This window comes from Perognathus longimembris, chromosome 10 (genome assembly GCF_023159225.1).
Source record: "Perognathus longimembris pacificus isolate PPM17 chromosome 10, ASM2315922v1, whole genome shotgun sequence".
Lineage (NCBI taxonomy): Eukaryota > Metazoa > Chordata > Mammalia > Rodentia > Heteromyidae > Perognathus > Perognathus longimembris.
Window position 1 is genome coordinate 49,014,109 of NC_063170.1, and position 19,628 is coordinate 49,033,736.

The window sequence follows — 19,628 nt, forward strand, 5'->3', positions numbered from 1 at the left end:
CTGCCACCTGAGCCATAGCGCCCCTTCTGGCCGTTTTCCATATATGTGGTGCTGGGGAATCGAACCGAGAGCTTCATGTGTAGGAGGCAAGCACTCTTGCCACTAGGCCATATTCCCAGCCCCCTTACTCTTTTCTAATCCAGAGTGAGCTTTAGGTAAAAATCTCAAGTGTTGGTTTAAAGCTTTACACGGCCAGGTCTTTAATATGATTCCAGCCCATTTTTCTACCTTCCTCTCACCGTTACCACATACTATCCTCAGGCTTCAAAGGGAAAGACACATCCTTAGTCTCTTTCCTTACAATGCTCTAGTTTACTTTAGCCTTCAGTTTTCATTTCATCTGTTATTTCCAAGATGTGTTGCTTAAGTTCTTAGGTCTATCAGTGGGATACCCTAGCAGGGAAAACCTGGCATACTAAAGATAAGATGATTTGAGAAAGATTAAGAAAGGACTCATTAGGAAGGTGAGGAAGGTATAGGAAAAGCACAAAGGATAATACAGACTACCAGAGTGGTTGCCTCTTCTAGGCTTTAAGGGATAAGGAAAGAGTGATGATCAGAATCCAAAAAGCAAAAGATGTGGAGGGTCTCTTTGAAAGAAGCTGAGATTTTGGGGCCAAGGTTTGCAGTGGGCCTGGGTTACAGTCTTAAACCTTGGGAACATGGGAAAAGTAACCCTAACTTCCTTCTTTGTTCTCTCATTTCCATTGGCTGAAGCCCATCAGAAGCAGAAAGCAATGGAGTTCATGATATGGTTATATTCCCACTACCTTCTGTGGGGGCAAAGAGCAGGATGCAGAAGGTGGGAGGATAGACCTGCAGAGCTGAAATAATATATCTGGATGAAAGCCCTTGTGATTTCTGGACAGTCATCTTGGTGTGTAATTATCCACTTAGCTGTGTGATTGAGTCATGTATACCCTTCTACCAAATCTAAGCCCAGAGAGCAGACAGTCTTGTCTGTCTTCTTTAAGTATTAGATTCTCAATTTTTGCTGAATGAATGAATAATTGCAGGAAAGCCAGAGCTACAAGAGAATGACATGTAAATGAGAGCCAGATTGGACACTTGATAACATTCTCTGAAGAAGACCCTATAAGAAGACAGTTAGGAGAACAAGCTTTGAGAGCAACAGGAGGAACAAGAAATCTGAAAAGGCAAATAGTTGAGGATGCCATGGGAATTATGCTTGCTAAAAATTTCTCCTCCTCCCCTACTAAAAGTGCTCCCAGTACATGTCTACATTATGGTGACACCTATAGTGGACTCACATTTCTTTTAAGGCAAAAGTTGGGAAAGATAGGCATAAACAAGTACAGAATTTTCATCTCACATGAATCCAGGTTTGGAGACATATAGGAAGCACTCATACAAATGGGAAATCATTCTCCTAGCCTCTATACAATTATTTCTCCTGCCCATATCTTTTGTCAGAAAATCTATAAAGCAAAGAGGTTCCAGCTCCCAGCAAATGCTCTATGCCCTAAGAAATCCACAAAAAAGCATTATCTTCTTTATACTCATTTAAATATGCTTTATGTGTTTTCTGCAGAACTGAATATCTTTCTGGCTTGACAGTATTTCCCCTTGGGTTAAGAAAATATTGATGACATAGTATCATAGGATCATTTTCTAGACATTGCCCCATTAGATATGGCAGATAATTCAACTCTGGGGACACAAATCCAGGCATCAGACATCCAATTCAACTATAACACATGAACACTAATATCTACTAGAGACAGCATGGAAGACAGTTTTCCTTCTGTATTCTGTTACCAGCTCTTTTACAACTTTAAATTTAATGTATGTTTCCCTGTACTGTTGCAGACTTAAAGCTGAATATTTTAGAATAAGACAAGACATAGTTCCTGCCCTTGAACAATTTCACCTTATTGGAATAGACAGTTGGATCAACACTCATAAGAGAGTAAAGATAAGTGTTAATTAGGAATTAGTCCAGGGAACACTGAGACATGGGAGACTAGTTCAAGGAAGGCTGACTAGCAAAAGTCAAGAAAGGGTTATTCCTAAAGGATGAGAATGTGGCAGCAAGACAAAGAAATGACACACATACTCCATAGTAGAAAGGTGTAAGGGAGCTTGGGTACTTAAGGCAGTGTGAAATGATGATGGGAACTGGTGCATATATGCATTTAAGGAGTCAGTTGTTGAAAAAAGCTAGGCAAGCAGATTGTGACTAGGAGGCTCTGGAGGCCCTGGAGATTTATTGAAAGGATTTAAGCCAGAAGAATCAGTTCTCAAGTGATTAAACTGTGAGTAAGACTTAGTTGGGGCACTATATACTCTGTAAGACTATTAAGTGGTAAAAGTCCTGATATCTATTGTTTTGAGCAAGTGGTTCCTCTGCTAGAAATTTATTATAAACACATACTTTTCCAACTCACAAAGATATGTGAGAGAGGATGTTTATTACAACACTATCTACAATAATAAAAGATTGGAAACCACCTAAATGTCCATTCACAGAAAGTAGACTGAATAAATTATATCTAAATGGTGACATAACATTCTAGAAGTTAATAAAAAGTGTGGTCTGTCTATATGTGCAAATTCAGAAAGATGCACAAGATCTATTCAGGAAAAATGTATAAGTGGTCTGTGAAACAGAATGAGTTTATCCTTTTTATGTTAAAATGTATATAAAACATATTTTCAAATTTTTAATACATGCACAGGAAACTTGTGAAGAATGTCCAAGAACTTTTTAGCTATTATCACATCTGCCAGTAGAAAAGTGGGGGTGGAGGGTACAAAGTATAAGATTTTGTTTTTACTTTGTAGTTTTTGACAGTGATTGAATATTTTGCTTTTGCACTACAGTTACTATTTGTTTTGGTGCTGGGGATGAAACTCAGGTCTTGCACATGGTAGGTAAGTGCCCTACCACTTGGGCTATACCCCGGCCCTAGGTACTTTATTTTCTAAAGGTAGAATCTCTTCCTTCAGAAGCTCGTAATAGAATAAGCTGTACAAGACTTCCAAAGCACATTTTAGAAATATCTAAAAATCAGTGTTTTAGGTGAAAAGTGATTACTGGCCATAGGTGCTAGACTGGTCCCTCAACCAATGGGGGTGGGGGAGAAAGGAAAATAGGTTGTCTTCTTCAATGTCAATGTACTATCTAAGCTGAGCCTAGTAGTCTTCTCCACTGGAGAGATGACCACCATGATGAAGGCTGATTATTTGGGGTCTTTACTAATTCCAGAAGTAATAGTCAAATTTTCATTTGCATGAATAACAGTTGCTTTATCTATATGTATGACTAAAGAAAAAAAGTGGGTTGATTAAAAAAAAACATACATCTTTAAGAAACTAGTTATTGAAAGAAAATGAACTTTCCAACGTTTGGTATGACAACTCAGTGACACAACTTGATAAGAATTGTTGCTGTGGGAAATTAGAAGACAACTTTCTCCTTTACCACAGAGAAGAAACTGGGCTAAACTTCTTTGTGTAAGAAGACATTTAATATCTTTCAGTGTGCTTTTCAAAAGACCTTCTGTGCTGCCCGCCCCCCCCCCCCCCTTCCTTAGTTGCTGGAGGACAAAAGGTCTCAGCCTCAGGGAAAACTAGGCAGTGACTCACTTCTCCTTTACCTTTCAAAAGAGGAATCATTTCAGGATAAAAATTCTCAAGGAAGTCAGTTTATCTCCTCAAAACAGAAAAACCTAATCAAGCATTGTCTGATTAATTAGAGACACTTGAAAAAAAATGCTATCAAGGCCTACAGCTGTAATCAACTTAATCAACATGCAAAGAGCCAATCTATGGTTTCCTTGATTAACAAAGCAGAATGTTAAACAGGGAAATTCGACATTGTAGAGCCATTCACTAAAGCTGCAAATTGAGAATTTTCCTTAAATATTTAAAGTCAGGTCAGGATGAAGTAAAAAAATCTTTTATATTGGATTTCTTATGATGGATACCATGGATGTGGACACTTCAATTCTTTCCTTTGATAATTAGAAAAGAGCAAGTTACATTTAAGTAGTAGAAATGAATAGCAACTTTGAAGGCTCCAAGAAGACACACACAAAGTCAACTCTTGCTGTACAATGTAACACAGTAAATTCACCACAAGGTACTAGTTATTATTATTTGAAACGATAGAAAATGATTCACTGTCAAGCTACTTTATATAGCACAATTTTATGAGTTCTAAGACAACTGCATGTTAAGTGCTTTGTAACTGAGTCATTAGCAAATCAAGAGTGGAAAACTTTGCAGTCTTTTCTAACTTTAACCAGAGAATAATTGCCTTAAAATCAGAATACAAAATAAAATTATCCAAACCTTTCTGTGAAATGATGACACTTAATGGGGCAGGAAGAGTAGGTGGGGTTTAGCTTAATGCTTTAATTTCGCTTTTTGGGCTTTTGTAAAGAATAACTACAGGGTATCATTTTCATCATTAAATGTGTCAGATTATTAGATACCATATTTGTGTGCTGATTTCCATTTTCTTTTCAAAGTATAGTTATGCTTTTATGTTCAGTAGTCAACTAAAACAATGATATGCTAAAAAGAAGCTTTTGTGAAGTGATTGACAATTTAATTTCCTCCCAGTACTGGCTGGTTGCACAAGAAAATAAAGAACTGGAGAAAGTTGACAGGATATACAGTTGACTAGATTTATTTCACAGCATTTGCAGGGTGTGTTGTTACATTCAGTTAATAAAAAATATTGTGATAGAACATTGATGTGGATGATAAACGGACTTTTAAAGACAGACATGGTGGTAGAATGCTGTTTTTAAAACATCTGGGAGGAAATAATCAGAAGTCTTGTTGTGTGGACCATTCTTGTGAGTAAAATGAGCTTTCCAGGGAGGACAGTAATTCTTTCTAGTCGCCAGGTTTATGTCATCATAATTATTCAGCATACTCCAGATGTTTTATTCAACGTAAACACAGTCCTCATTGTATAGAAAGCTTACATGCTGAGTTTTCTAAAAGGTACATGGACATGGAGATACTGCAGAATCTGAAAGAGCACACTGTATCAAAGTAAAAATGACCAGAAAAGTGACCATCACCAGGGTCACGAGAGAAGTTTCTCTCGTTCCATTTCCCCAGTCATTACTTTCTCTTTTCTACATTGGCCACCCAGATGGTGACAATCCAGATGAGTTTGTTGGTTGTTGATCATTAGGTGAACGGAATCAGCCAATTGGGATTCCTCAGCTGTCCATCTTCTTTCCTGTACCTTATATTTGCAAAATGGATCCCTGCTTTTGAGTGTTAAGTAGCATTCTGTTGTGTGACTATATCATCCCCCCTCACCCCAATATTGAAAGATAATGGGCAAATAATGGGTCATCTCAGTTTGCTGCTATCATGGATGTATTTATGTAGTAAGGAAAAACTTTCCTCTTTTTACTTGGGTTCAGTGGTTCAGGGTCTGCAAATCAACTGCCAGGAGACAGACTATCAGAAGACTATCTTTACAGCACATCTGGGAGTTGCTCAAGTTGGAGTTGTTCCTTTATCTCTGATAAAGGTTGATTTACTAACTTGAGAATGGCAGGGGTTTTCTGGGATTCCATGGGAAAGTTCAGAAGGTTTTGATGCTAATGGAATGTCTGTGTTCACACTGCTTGCCAGGTTCACAGGAAACTCTGTGATGAATGGCAGCTGTATTTGGAAAGGCTCTGTCAGGTAAGAGAGATTCAGATCAGATATCTGCATTTTCTATAGCACAAACACTTTTACGGTAATATAATCTTAATATACATTCTGAATGCTGGAGTTGTTTCTCAGTTTCTATGACTCTGGAAGTACATAGGTATGCTTTCTCCTAATCATATACCATATATCATACACAAGGGCAGAGTATATTCAGCTTGTATAGAAGCTGCCTAGACCTTTGTGGCCTCCTATCAGTTTATATTGCTGCAGTACCAGTGTGCTTCAGTCATTCCATATCCTCACCCAAACTGGTATTCTACATCTTAGTCATTGTGATGGGGGGGCGGGCAGTGGACTGTTCTTATCCTTTTTAAAATTTTTGTGCCAGACTTGGGGCTTGAACTCTGGGCCAGAGTGTTGTCCCTGAGCTTTTGTGCTCAAGGCTAGTGCACTACCACTTAAGACACAACTCCATTTCCAGCTTTTTTTGGTAGGTAATTGGAGGTAAGAGTCTCATGGATTTTCCTGTCCCAGCTGGCCTTGAACTGTACTCCTCAGATCTCAGCCTCCTAAGAGTGAGGATTACAGGCTTGAGCTACCAACATATATAAGGAAGTAAAAAAAAAAATCACACTATCTTATTTTAGTTTTATAAGGGAGAGTTTTTCTTTTTTTAAACAGGGCAGGAGTCTTTATGAGCCATGCGGCAACTACACTCCACTCTCTGAGGGAGGGTTTTCTTATGGCATTTCCATATATATATGCAGTGTATCCTGATCAAACTCACTCCTCTGTCTCCTTTTTACCTTCACCCTTTGCTCCCCTCCTCCCACTGGTAGCCCCATTCCTCAGCAGAGCCTGTTTTATTTTTTTGTCATTTACATATATTGCATTATTTGCACCAGGGATTTCACCATGGTAGTTCAGACAGGCATATATTATATTTTAATAAAATATTTCTCTACTGCTTTCTCTTAGTTTGCATTTCCCTGATGTTTAATGAGTCTACACATATTTTCATGTATCTTCCAGTCTTTTGGATGTCATTTTTTGTGAAATGACCTATTCAAGTATCTTGGCTATTTTTCCTTTCTTTTGGGTTGCTTCTTTTTTTCTTTCTTCCTGACTTGTGGTTCTTTATGTATACTGATGTGAGCCTTTCTTTCTATTTATGTTTCCTGAGTAGCTGAGATGACAAGAATATATAACTGTGTCCAGCTCTTTATTTTAAGTTGAGATGGGTTTTCTAGAACTTTTTGCCTGGGCAGGTCTTGAATTGCAACCCTCTGAATCTCAGCCTCCCAAGTATGGGAGGTATCAGCAACTGCACCTAATTTTACTACATCTGAATTTATATAGATATGTCAGAAAGTACACTCAGAGTTGATATAGCTGAATATATCAATATATTCCTTTTTGGCTAGTGAAATTTGAGGCCTAAGTCTTTTCCTACCCCTGATGATTATTTTTCACTGTTCTCGAATTTTGTTGTTCTATGTGCTAGTTATTAGTGGCTACTGAGCTTGACACGGTTGTAATTTAAAACACTATCGTATTTTAAGGACTTAGGATTGAAAAACAAGTGTAAAAGTATCTTGGGAATATCTTTTTAGTTATAGAGACTAAGATAACCATAGAAACTACATTAAGCTGAAAACAGGTAAAAATTAATTTTTATCATAATTTCCCTCATCTGACTAAAGCAGAACCTATGAGATGCTACTTCTACCCCCACTGGATATATCCAGTTAGAGGGGAAATGACCTTTATTTAGTACCTGGACATCTGAAGGAATTGCATAACATCTTTATCATAACCTTCTATCCTTTCCCATTGAAGCCCTATCTTGCCTTGCTTATTAAGCTGCTATGTAAACATTTACCCTAGCTGGTTGGAGAGTAACTCCTTACAGAATACACCTGTATACATAAACTATTCCTCCTGTTTATTTGTCTGTGTCCAATTAATTCACAGAGCCTGATCACCCCCAAATTGATAGAGAAAACTTAGGTGGTGGAAAACTTTTCCTCCCAATAATTACATGTTGAAATGATAATATCTTGTACATGCTGGGTTAGGTTAAATATGTTATTAAATTCTATTTTACTTGTCCTTTTACTTTTAAGTGAGGTTAGGGAATTAAAAATTATATATATGTGACTTCCATTCTATCCTGAATCAGAGAAGAACAGCTTTATGGGAGGCATTCTTCTGTAGATGTGATTCCTTTGTTTCTGGTGAGAAATTATGATACAGTATGCTGGAATTAAAAATCTATCTTTTAATTCCCTAGCTCACTCTTTTAAATTGGTGAACTATTTTGGAAGTTACTACTCTGGTCCAAATCTCCATGGGCATTGACTTCCAAAGTTTGTCCCCTATACTCATGCAATACTGAAGGCTGAGGCCCTTGGTGCCTGGTTTTGGAAGTAGTCCAATCTGCAAGGCTGCCTCTTTTTGCTTTGTCTCTTGGATCAAAGTTGCACAAGTTCTCATTGCCTTGGAAGCTCTCAGTGGCTTCAATCAAATAATTTTCTTTTTTTTTTTTGTCTGCCTTTTCTGGTTGTTCGGAGGGTAAGTTCAGTGTGGAAACAAACAAGTCTACCATTGCAAGGGGCAGAAATCACATTAATTGAAAAATCTATATACCCCCCATCATTGAATGTTACAGGATTCTGAGCACTGCTGATGTTGACAACAGGGTCAGGGCTGTACAGAAGCAGCAGTGCTGATCCCAATTCAATAAGGCAAAGTTTTACGGAAGAGGCAAGAAGACCATTAGATTAGAAGGTATAGCAAAATGCAAATTCCAAGCTTAGAGAGTATCCTGTAAGGCGGAGAATAGCTTCTTGGACAATCTTCCCCAATTAAATATGAATGGAAATTGTAGTTCAGAGAAGAAAAATAGGTTATAAGTCACATCTTGATTGACAGTACCACCTGGAGTAAGTTATGGAGAAGTATTTTATGTTTATATTGGCACTTAGTAGGCAAGGGGATTGTGACTCACCAGCAATGTCTGCTATGGACAAAGGTCAGGGGATGACTACAAAAAGATGTGAATCATGTCTCAGAAATAATGTTAGTGACTGAGTTACTGTCTACCATATGTAGGAGAACACTGGACTATTTTGTCATATTCTCCAGGATCTCTGATTCCTTTAAACTGTGCTTTCTTTGTGGGAAAACTTATTCTTAATATCCTTATCATTTTCTATTGCTTAATGAAAATGCATGTACAAAACTCATTACATGTATTATTTCCATCCCTGCAATAAATTTTATGTAGCAAAATGCAATTCCTACTGTTAGATAACTAAACTGAGGTTTGGAGAAGTTAAGTAATTTTCTAAGATTTTTATAAAACTCAGAACTGTGACTACAGAATCTGCTTTTTTTTTTTTTTTTCGGTTGTTCCTGGGCCTTGAACTTTGGCACTGAGCACTATCCTTAAGCTTCTTTTGCTGAAGGATAGCATTCTACCACTTGAGCTACAGCAACACTTCCAGCCTTTTAAAAATTTTTTTTTGTGATTAATTGGAGATAAGAGACTCACAGACTTTCCTGCCTGGGCTGCCTTTGAACCACAATCCTTAGATTTCAGCTTCCTGAGTAGTTAGGATTACAGGCATAATCCACCAAGAATCTGCTTTTGACCAATGAATTACATATTCCTAAAAACCATTTAAATTACTCAAGTGGTAAGCCATTTTGCGTCTAACTTATTGGCTAGAGCTAGTTGGGTTGTTTGGTTCCCTCTAAGAACTTTTGGTATGATCCAAATGTGTGCTTGGAATCTGGGGAACTGGGAGTGTTTGGCAAATAGTATTAATAACTGCTACAGATCATGACTATTCAAGCAAGCCAGAAATGTTCAAATAAGTTTTGCTATATGCATTTCAGAATTTCTAGCAAGAGTAATACTGACTACCTCCTTACATTAGCTTGCTTACTTACCCCAAGTTGCAAGCATTAATGTTAGAAGAGAAAAAATGTATAAAACATGCTGAATTTTCTATGTCTTCACTGTATTTGTAAAATACAACCTGAACTATAATCATGTCGAGGATTCAAAAGCCTTGGGTATGCCATAGTAGAACATTTGCACTTAGGTTAGCTACAAGTATTTAGAATGTAAGTAATTATGTAAGGCCATCATTGGGCACACTGAAAGAAATTAATATGAAATGACTCAAGTCTTTCTTAAGTTGTTTTTTGAATGTGAAGCTATTAGAATATAATAAACAACTTAAAGGAATCACAGAAATTTTATTCTAAAAATTCTTGGCAATGCAAATCCATTCTTGTCAAATGAACTAAAAGTATGATATTCATATCTCAAATTTATAGATGTAAGAATATAAATTTCTTCAAAATTTTGTTTTCTCAACTATTTGCAATACAAACCCAAACAAATAATTTATCTTCTTGTTATGATTCAGAGTACTTGATTAAAATGTGACCTACTTTTATCCACTATCTGTGGAAATATAGTAGGGTTAGTCATAAATACTCCATATTATCAACTACCAAATTAAAAAACACTGTCAATGAAAACAAATCAGTAGTATTTTTTAAGCATTTCATTGAAAACAGGTATTAGGAGATGATTTCTTGTTGAGACTGAGAATCCCAAAGAAAAACTACATGGAGCTTTAGCACACTTAAAACATAATTAACACTAGTGTTACCTATGCTACTTTAGGAAAGAAGTGATTTTAAAAGCCAGTCATGTTTCCTGTAAGGATAGAACTAAGGTATTTTTAATGGTGCCGTTTCCTAATTTAAAAGCAACATATCTTAATAGAGAGTAGCCTCAAATGTCTTTAAGGTCAAACCAGAAATATGTTGATAATTTGAAAAATGCAAGCCAAGTGCTTTATTATATTATGCTAGCAGAATGTTATTGTATTTTAAAAATATCATTAAATCAGCACAAACCTACACTTACCATTTCCTGCCCATTTTTCACACAGAGCTGCCTTCTGACTATGAGTAATCTGTTAATCTGCTCTTGGCCTCACAATCTGTCAAAGTGACAGATTCATTCCTTCCCTAATACATAAGATCTTCATTTACTGTTGCCTGGCTGTAACTTTCTTTTTTGCTAGCACTGAAATGTGGAAATTCACAAGCAAATTTAGAGAATGTCACATGAGTATTATTTCTCACTTCCTCCATTATTCTTGGAGGAGAAAGTAAAACTTTCCTGGACTCCCATTGTGAATGAATAGTATTTCCAGAAGCCAGTTTCTGGTTTCAGTAAAAGTGCTATTAAAGAGGTTGGAAAGTGCAGATCTCACCAACTCAAAACAGTGGCTGTCATGGGATTTTCTTTGAGTTCTAGTGGCTAGTGAATGGATTCTTACCTTTCACTCTCAATCCTTTGTGCAAAGAAAAAGATCATTTAGTAGTTTAAGGATGAATTGCTCTCATAAAAGATGAAAGCTTCATTAACATAAACACAATTGCTTAATTGAAAGTAATACTGTGATTTCATTTAAGCTGAGATTTTCATTTTTATCCTGAGGTTGAGTGACCTCAGGCCAAGCCAGACCTCAGGAGTTTTGGTTCACTGTCACTTGGGTAATACAAATGGTTCTGCTTAGAAATGATTAGATCAGTATAAAATGTTTTACTTTTCCTTTCTTCTTTTTTATTAAGTAAAACAAATGCAGGAACAAAAATCATGAGCATATATGAAATTATAGCTTTCTTATTATTGTATTCCACAAGAGATTAACAAAGTGTATCAACTAAAAAAAATCACCATATGGATTCATGTATTATGCAAATGTCCATATAATAATTCAAAGGTCACTATGGTTAATCTGCAAAATGAAAGCAAAGAAGTTGCTTATAGCAAAATATGAGAAATACTAATCAGTCTGTTTCAAAATGATTATGTATATAATATATATGGTATATTTACATCTTTATGGCATCTTTATACTGTCTATATGATACATAATTTTCCCCATTAGTACATCCAATATTTTTGTCCTGATCACCAGTTGCATCTGATTTAATGGATAGTGGGAGGTAAAGAGTCAATAGAACAATAAGGTTTGGGTTAATTCAATCAAATCAGCTAGAACTTGTTTGTCTTTTTGAGGTGGAGTCATTTTAAAGAAGCTGTACATTTGGCTTATACGGTATTCATGATACGGAGTGGGTTTTTATGTGGTAATGAACAGCATAATATGAAGCTATAAATGCTGGCAAACATAATATATTGCTAAAATGAAAAATCATGTTCTAACTTTAATCAATTTCAAAATATAATGTTTTTCATATTAACCTGAGAAACATAAAAGGAATCTAAGAAATAACCAATTGCTAACAAAAGTAGAGTTGGCACATGGGCACAGGTTGGCGAAGGCTGTGAATTTCCCTTTACTAAGCACAGTATTGTTTCCCTCCTGCTAAATCATCACTATTTGTCTACACTATTGCCTGAGTGACAGAGTGTAGACCTGGTTCTGCCAGAAGGCCACAGACTCACTGGTGGCACATCCAAGTCACTTAGTGGGGACTTCAGATATACTAAACATTGTTGAAGGTAGGAGCTGTAGCATATTTTAAATCCTTTTGTGCCCTTAAGGCTTTTTGTTTAAACATCAGGAAGCTCTTCTGCACTGGATCATGAAATGAATGGTCCAACAGTGAGTCTAGGGATGTGACTAGCTGTGGCTCTTTGACATTATTCATGGTTTTCCATTTTTTATGTCCATGTCATTCTCCAGGATCTTGTTCTATGTTCCCTTCCTCTCTGCCTGCCCATCCCTGGGCAGAATGCAGATGAATGTTTAAATCCAGAATTAACATTTCCACTTTCTACAGATTCTGATTACTCTAGAAGGGGAAGGTGAATCTTGTAATTAAAAGCTGAAATTACACAATGATAGAATGGTAAATGATTGCTTTGGTAATTAGCTCCTTTACAGCAGATTGTGAACCACAGGTGATCGAGTTTCACCATCTAGATGGGCAGCAATATCTGGGGAGGCTTGAATAATCTTAGGAACCCAAGCTGCTAGTTAGGCATGCCAAGCTTTCTTCTAGAATCTGTCATTTCAGATGTGGAAACTGGGGAGGTGGGGGTAGGAAGATGCAGTCTGTGGTTCTGCAACTCTCAAGGAGATGGGTTTCATGAATTTTCAATGTCAGAAAACAAGACAATAACTACAATATTGGTTATTGTTTTCCTAGTCTTAGTGTATATAGTGCAAACACTGTAAGACAGACCAGGTGAACGTCGAAGATCCAGTAGCCCATGAGAGACCAGGTCATAGTGATGGCAGGCATCTCAACTGAGGGCAATGGAGAGTGGTGTTGCCTGGAGCTCAGGCAGGCAGGCAGGGGAATGAACAGTGAAGCAAAGGTAAAGATATCTTGCAAGATGGACACCAAGTCTTCCACCATAATGGCTGGTTAGGGCCTGGGATAGGCTGAGGGGCAGGTATACAATCTGACTAAACTTGCTCAGGTATAAGAATGGATCAGAACCAAGACTGAAAGGGGGCTGGGCAGATCAGCAAGTGGCAAGGGCAGAGGAGGAAGGAGAAGTGATGGGATAGGGCACTGCCAGAGGCAACTCTGTCCATTTACATGGTTAGTTGGTGGGTCCCCTGTAGCCCAGGGATAACGGTTCCTTTGGTGCCTTCTGAAGTCATGTGAGGCGGGGGTCTTGGGTTAAGAGTGGTTAGAGGGGAAAAGCAGATGATTTGGGAAATTAAGTTTGCTATGTGGTGTAACTAAAGCTTCTTTGGGGCAGGGCTGGAGAAGTAGAAAAGGGTTCAGGTGTTTTGAAAATATTTTAATAATGAATCAGGTGGATTCAAGCCTTCTTTATGAGTAGGAAGGGCACAAAGTTACTTGAATTTAAGAGAGCAGCAGGTTAAGGCTCTTGCCTTTGTCTCTGTATATGTCATATATACACATAGTATGTATATACACATATCTATCTATCCATTGATCCATCAGTCTGTCTGTCCATCCATCCATCTGTCCATCCATCCGTCCATCCATCCATCCATCCACACAAACCTTTTCCTTCTTTTCTCACTTCCCTATCTATATTCTGTCAGCTGGTGAGAGTTGATGTGGCAACTCAAGTGGATGTCTTCAAGTGGTACGCTGACTTCATGAAATAGATATGAACAGACTAATACCGACAAGCAATTTCCAGTAAAAACACAGCGATTAAATTATGACAAACTATCTTTTTAAAGGTTTAAAATGATATATTTACCAGAGACTTACGATTATGGCTAACTTCCAATGGATATTTTAAAAACAATTCCTGGAAAAGGTTTTACTTATTAAAATAGGAATAGGTCCAGGTACCCTCAAGAAAGGAAAGAATTGCAGTGTACATGGGCTCCAGCTAGCAGCTCATCACACAGAGATGTAGCTCATGCAGAGAGATAGGACATTTGCTTTTGTGAGGCTAGTTCCAGTGATTTTTAACACACAGTTCTTGAGTGTTTGCTGCGTGTAGGGCACTCTTTGAGAGCTAGGATTACAGTGAAACAGAGATAAGGTTCCAGCTTATGCATTTTACATTCTAGCATCCAGGCAGAAGGGGTGTGCATAAAACAAAGAAAATATCAGACTGTGGAGTACAATGGTCAAAATCATCAAGACAGTGTAATGAAGGTGATTGTGGGCCATCTCTGACCAGATAGTGTATCTGAGTAGGTAAGAGGAAGCAGTTATGTAACTATCTATGGTAAGAACTCCAGGCAGATCTCCTGAGTTAGAACAAGCCTGAAGTGTTTGAGGAAAAGAGAAGATCATGCTATTTGATGGATAGATACATAGTGATTTGAAATAGTCTGAGAAGTGAGCTTAGGAATTAGATTTAAGCTTTGTTGTAATAACAGCCTCTTATTAAAACATAACTCTGGTTGTAAACAAGGCATTATCACTGTCTTCCTATTTTTCAGACAAAGAAAGGGCAATTCTTGACAAAATAGACTGAAATTTAACTGGTTACTATTGAAGATGAAAATTTTCGGTAGTGTCTATGTATACACACACTGTCCTTTACCCCCTCCCTCACCTCGATCTTCTCTCAACTTGAATGCTGATGGAAGCTGGGTATAGTGGTCCATGCCTGTAATCCTGGCTACTGAGGAGGTAGAGATTGGGAGAATCACAGTTTGAGGACAGATTGGGCAAAAAAGTTAGTGAGATCCATCTCAACAAATAAGCTGGAGTAGGAGGGGGTCATCCCTATGGTACTAGCTACAAGGAGCTATGATCTGTAGCTGGCCCTGAGGAAAAAGGCAAGACCCTATCTGAAAAATAACTAAAAGCACAATGGACTCAAGTGGTAGATCACCTGCCTAGCAAGCATGAGGTCCTGAGTTCAAACCCTGGAATGAAAAATCTGATGGAGTGCCTATTCTTGCCAGATAACAATATAGGAACATAGATTCAGCTTCCCATCTCTGTGACTAGTTGTTAAAATTAACAACTTCAACAGAGGAAAGGTTTGCTTCAGCTCACAGTTTCAGAGGTTTCAGTCCATGGTTGCTTGCCTCTTGCTTTGGGCCTGTGGTGACAAAGTGAGTTATGGTAGGAACTCCTGGGAGGCCTATTCAACTATGGCAGCCAGGAAACAATGAGAGGAGGAATCTGCAATCTCTGTATCCTCTTGATGAGCTAATTTCCTCCTACTAGGCCCACTTCATAAAGGTTTTATCCCTTCCCTGAAGCAGTACAGGGGCCAGGTCTTCAACACCTGGGCCTTTGGGCTCTGAATGTGGAGAATCAGGGCCCTCAAACAAACAGGTATGGATTTGTGGGACTGGGATTATAGAATGAGGTCCTACTCAGAAGACTGGCATCTGAGGATTGTCCATTGGGGCAAGAAAGTTAGGGAGCCTCTTATGTCCAATTAAACACTAAAAAAGGGTCAGGGACAGAACCCAGGTCCTGAGTTCAAGCCCCAAGCTCAGCATAAAAAATGAGGTCCTGATAAAAAGATATGATAAAAATAAAAATCAATACCTTTGGTTGTACAGGCAAGGCATCAAAATACATTGTAAATGATCAGTTAGCAAGAATCATACATACTACATTTAGAGGAATGAAATGTTGGCTTAGTTAAGGAAAAGTTCTAGTGTGCTTTTGTCTCAAGGAAGAAATCCAACTTGTTCAAAAATGACCCAAATTAGTCATTAGAATAGCAACATCAAATATGAAGGTTATACATTTCATTTGTCTCTACATCTTTTCTCTTTGGTGATAGAAGAAGCTTAAGCACCTGAAAAGAAGCCTATTGAGAGTCTTGATAACCGGAGAGAAAGGAAAATGAAGCCACTGTGACTGGTCTGAGTAGCATGCAGGTTACAAAGACAGCCAGCTTGCCTCAGTCAGGTTGGCTGAGCCAGTGGGAACTTGAGGTCACTGGTTATTAATCATTTGTCAGCGTCTGCAGGCTTTATCAGATAATTATAGTCATAAGTATGTTTATATCACCCAAACATGTGGCAATGATGCAGAGGATATAGGCCTTGACACAATCTGCCATGACATTTAAGGAAACTAGAGATAAGTGATAAATCATAAAGCAAACCCTTTGCAAAACCATGCCATTCACTACTGCTTGGAGATTCTAAAATTATTTGCTATAAAATTATTATTATGCTATTCCTTTTTTTGTTTCCATAGACATTTATTTGGAACTTTACAAAGTCTTTGACGATATTTATTCCTCACCTTAATTTTTCATTTGCAATGAAAAAAACTGGTTATCAGTGAAATCCATGTGAACAGACAACTAGGACATAATCACAACTTATTTTCTAAAACTTATTTCTGAGCAAAAATATTTTGTGCTGTTCTGAAGAATACCTAAACACATAAAAGATGTGCCAAAGGGACAGCTCTAACCCCACAAACTAATAGATGGCATTTTCAAATAAATGACTCAAGGCTGCAAATGGAATCCATTTTGCTCTGTTTGCAGCATGCAAGTTTACATGCTAGGAAACATTTCTCAACATGAATGAACTGTGAAATTGTTTCCTCCTACCCTCCACTCCTCTAAAGCGTATTAGATTAGGTTAGCCATTTCTGTACCATGTCCTCAAGGCTGTCAGTGCCCCAAGAGGTAGCACCAGTAGACTGGGAGGCAGCGGGCCCCAGCATCTGAGATGCTGCCTAAATAACAGTGTGCTAGCAACATATAATGAGAAACAACACCCCCTGCCCAACAATTGTGGGAAAATGGCTTTCTCGCAAGGCTAGATATGCCAGGGATTGTGATGAAGTGAACCATATATATTTCAATTCCTAGACTGTAATCTTTTCAGGAAAATGATTACCATTGCATCCCACCTTGCTCCACTGTCAAGCACTGCCCTGTGAGTATAAGTAAATGGCGTTATTGTGAAGAAAACAGTGTATGAATTCATGCAGTGTTTTATGTATTTTCAACTGAGAGCTAACTCTAAGCCTAGATTTATCTGCCCAGTACATTGTACAGTATCTTTATTTAATCCTGCATATACAAAATGATGAAGATAATGAAAATCTTTTCAGAGCAAAATGTAAATGAAAGACTTCAGGGACATTTTGTTCTTTTACAGTAATAAAATGAGTTGAAAATTGACTCTCTAAATATGTATATATGTGGCACATGAGTACATGTAATTTAAGAACCCTAGATTCTTCATTTTTTTTGGATCAGATGCAGGTATTTCACTGAAGTAAATGCAGTAATTCACTTGCCAGAGGACATGTCTTGCTGTCTTCTTAGTGGACATGTGCACCCATGCCTCCTCCATTACTGCTGTGTTGCCATTACTCATACTACAACTACCTGTTTTTCAGGTATTAAATTCTGGATAGGAAGACTTCCCAGAGCCTTTGTATATACAAGTTCCTATATAGGATTCACATTAGATCAATTTGTTTATCCAACAGGATGTATTTAGAGGCATGTCTTTTTCATATTAATTATCAGGGTCCTTTAACTTTAGTTTTTAATGTAAAATTATAGAGTTCTATAATGTGGGATATAAAGCATGGTGTATTATTTGCAAGAAATATATTAAATATAACTCTTAAGAAGAACCATAGTATTGAATTACACATATTATATGATTTAATTTATCCCATTTTATATAATGATAAATGATGATCTCAGAATTTTATCATCTCTGCATTTATGGCCCAACAATGCCTTTTTGTTAATTCTCCAAGCTGCTGAGAAATGGAGCCTGAAGCTAAGGCATATAGGTGGCAGTTTTCTGCAGTTATATAACACTTTTCTAGGAATCTGAGGATAACTCAATAGCAAATAAGGTTGATCACATTTTGTCTTGCATTACAGTTTGTCCTTTTAATTTCATTATATAAAAATACAAATCACTACAAATCACTTTCTTTTTTATTTAATTAATTTATTAATTGAACACAAACAAATAACTTTCTATTAAGAATATGAACATTTAATTGCTTTCATAAAATATATCTGTTCTATTATAAAATTTCTTACATTCTTTTTGATATCTTAGGGTATTAACTTGTAAAATATATATTGAAAGTCATATACTACCATATCTAAAATTCATTTATTTATTTGCCTATCTAATATTTATGAAGAATGTTTTTGGAACAGCCCAGTGAGATAAAAATATGTAGTATCACCTTCCGGTCATGGGATTGTTTTATCTAAGTGAAACCTATATGAATCTCCATAAAAGTAACAGAATCATAAAATTTGAGTTCACTTCATAGAGCATATCATTCGGGTTCTTTCTTTTACAAAACATGTTGATGTACACCTATTGAAATGCCATCTAGAAGTTGAGAGACTTGCTTCGATCATTACTATATTAGAACAGAATTCAGATGAGGATTAGGGCCACTATTTCCTTTTATTGAAGGCATAGTTTCATTTTCTAACACATTATCACTCTCATTTGGTGGGACTAAATATTCTGAATTTACTATAATTCAGAATTGACCAAAGTTGGGTTTCCAGTTACTTTGAAGGCTACTCAAATATAGAAAGAAATCTGTCAGACAAATCTAGATGAGCTGCAAGGTTCAAAGTGACAAGATATGGTTTTAAGAATGTTAAGATACCTTTCTATATATAAAAAGAAAGGGAAGGCTCATAGTTTCAGAGGGTTCATGGTGGTTTGGCCCCATGCACTTCATTCTAGTAACTAAAACTCAAGATAAATCAACTTTCCACTAAATTGTTAGTATGTAGCAGAGATTAAGTGACATTAAATGGACAAACTAGTTTATATAGCTATATAATAGAAAGCTTTAATAAACTATATATGTGAATATATTAAGACTTAAATTCAGATTTGCTTATTCCCAATCTACTTAAAATCACAAGTTTTTTTTTCCCTTGTAAATTGACAAATGATTCAGATGCCATTGATTTTTTAAAAATAATTTTGAGATTTCTGGAAGAGAATGGCCACTTGAATTTATATTAGTTGTCTTGATAAATTTAAAGGCATGTATAATATTTAGGACAAAAATGTTCATAATATCAGATACCTATTAAAATGAATTATTTGTACAAATGAAATAAATTAACAGTTCACCATGTACTGAACTGAGAACTTTTCATACAGTAGCCCATTTGAATGTCCTTAAAAATACCTGCTATGAAGTGATTATTTTGCCTGAATTTCTTCGTGTTAAATGTCTTGCTCAAAACACCCCAGCTGGGGACCAATACTGCACAGTTTGAATAAGAAAAATGGATGAATCTGCTGGTGGCTCATGCCTATAATACTAGCTAGAAGGCTGACATTTGGTGGATAGCATTTTGGGGTCATCCTGGGAGGGAAAATTTGCTAGACACCATCTTCAAAATAACCAGCAAGATGCTGGTCTAGACATAGGGCTCAAGTTGTAGAGTAGGGACATTTGAATGACTATGAGGCCCTGAGGTCATGAGTTCAAACCTTGGAATCAACAGGAAAGAAAGG

The 19,628-nt window shown here is 37.0% G+C and overlaps 1 protein-coding gene across 3 annotated transcripts in view; it reads right to left on the bottom strand.

The window, feature by feature from the left end:
* Cfap20dc (CFAP20 domain containing) overlaps positions 1 to 19,628 on the bottom strand; it is a 197,492-nt gene that overhangs the window by 16,719 nt on the left and 161,145 nt on the right. The gene's annotated exons all lie outside the window — the stretch shown is intronic.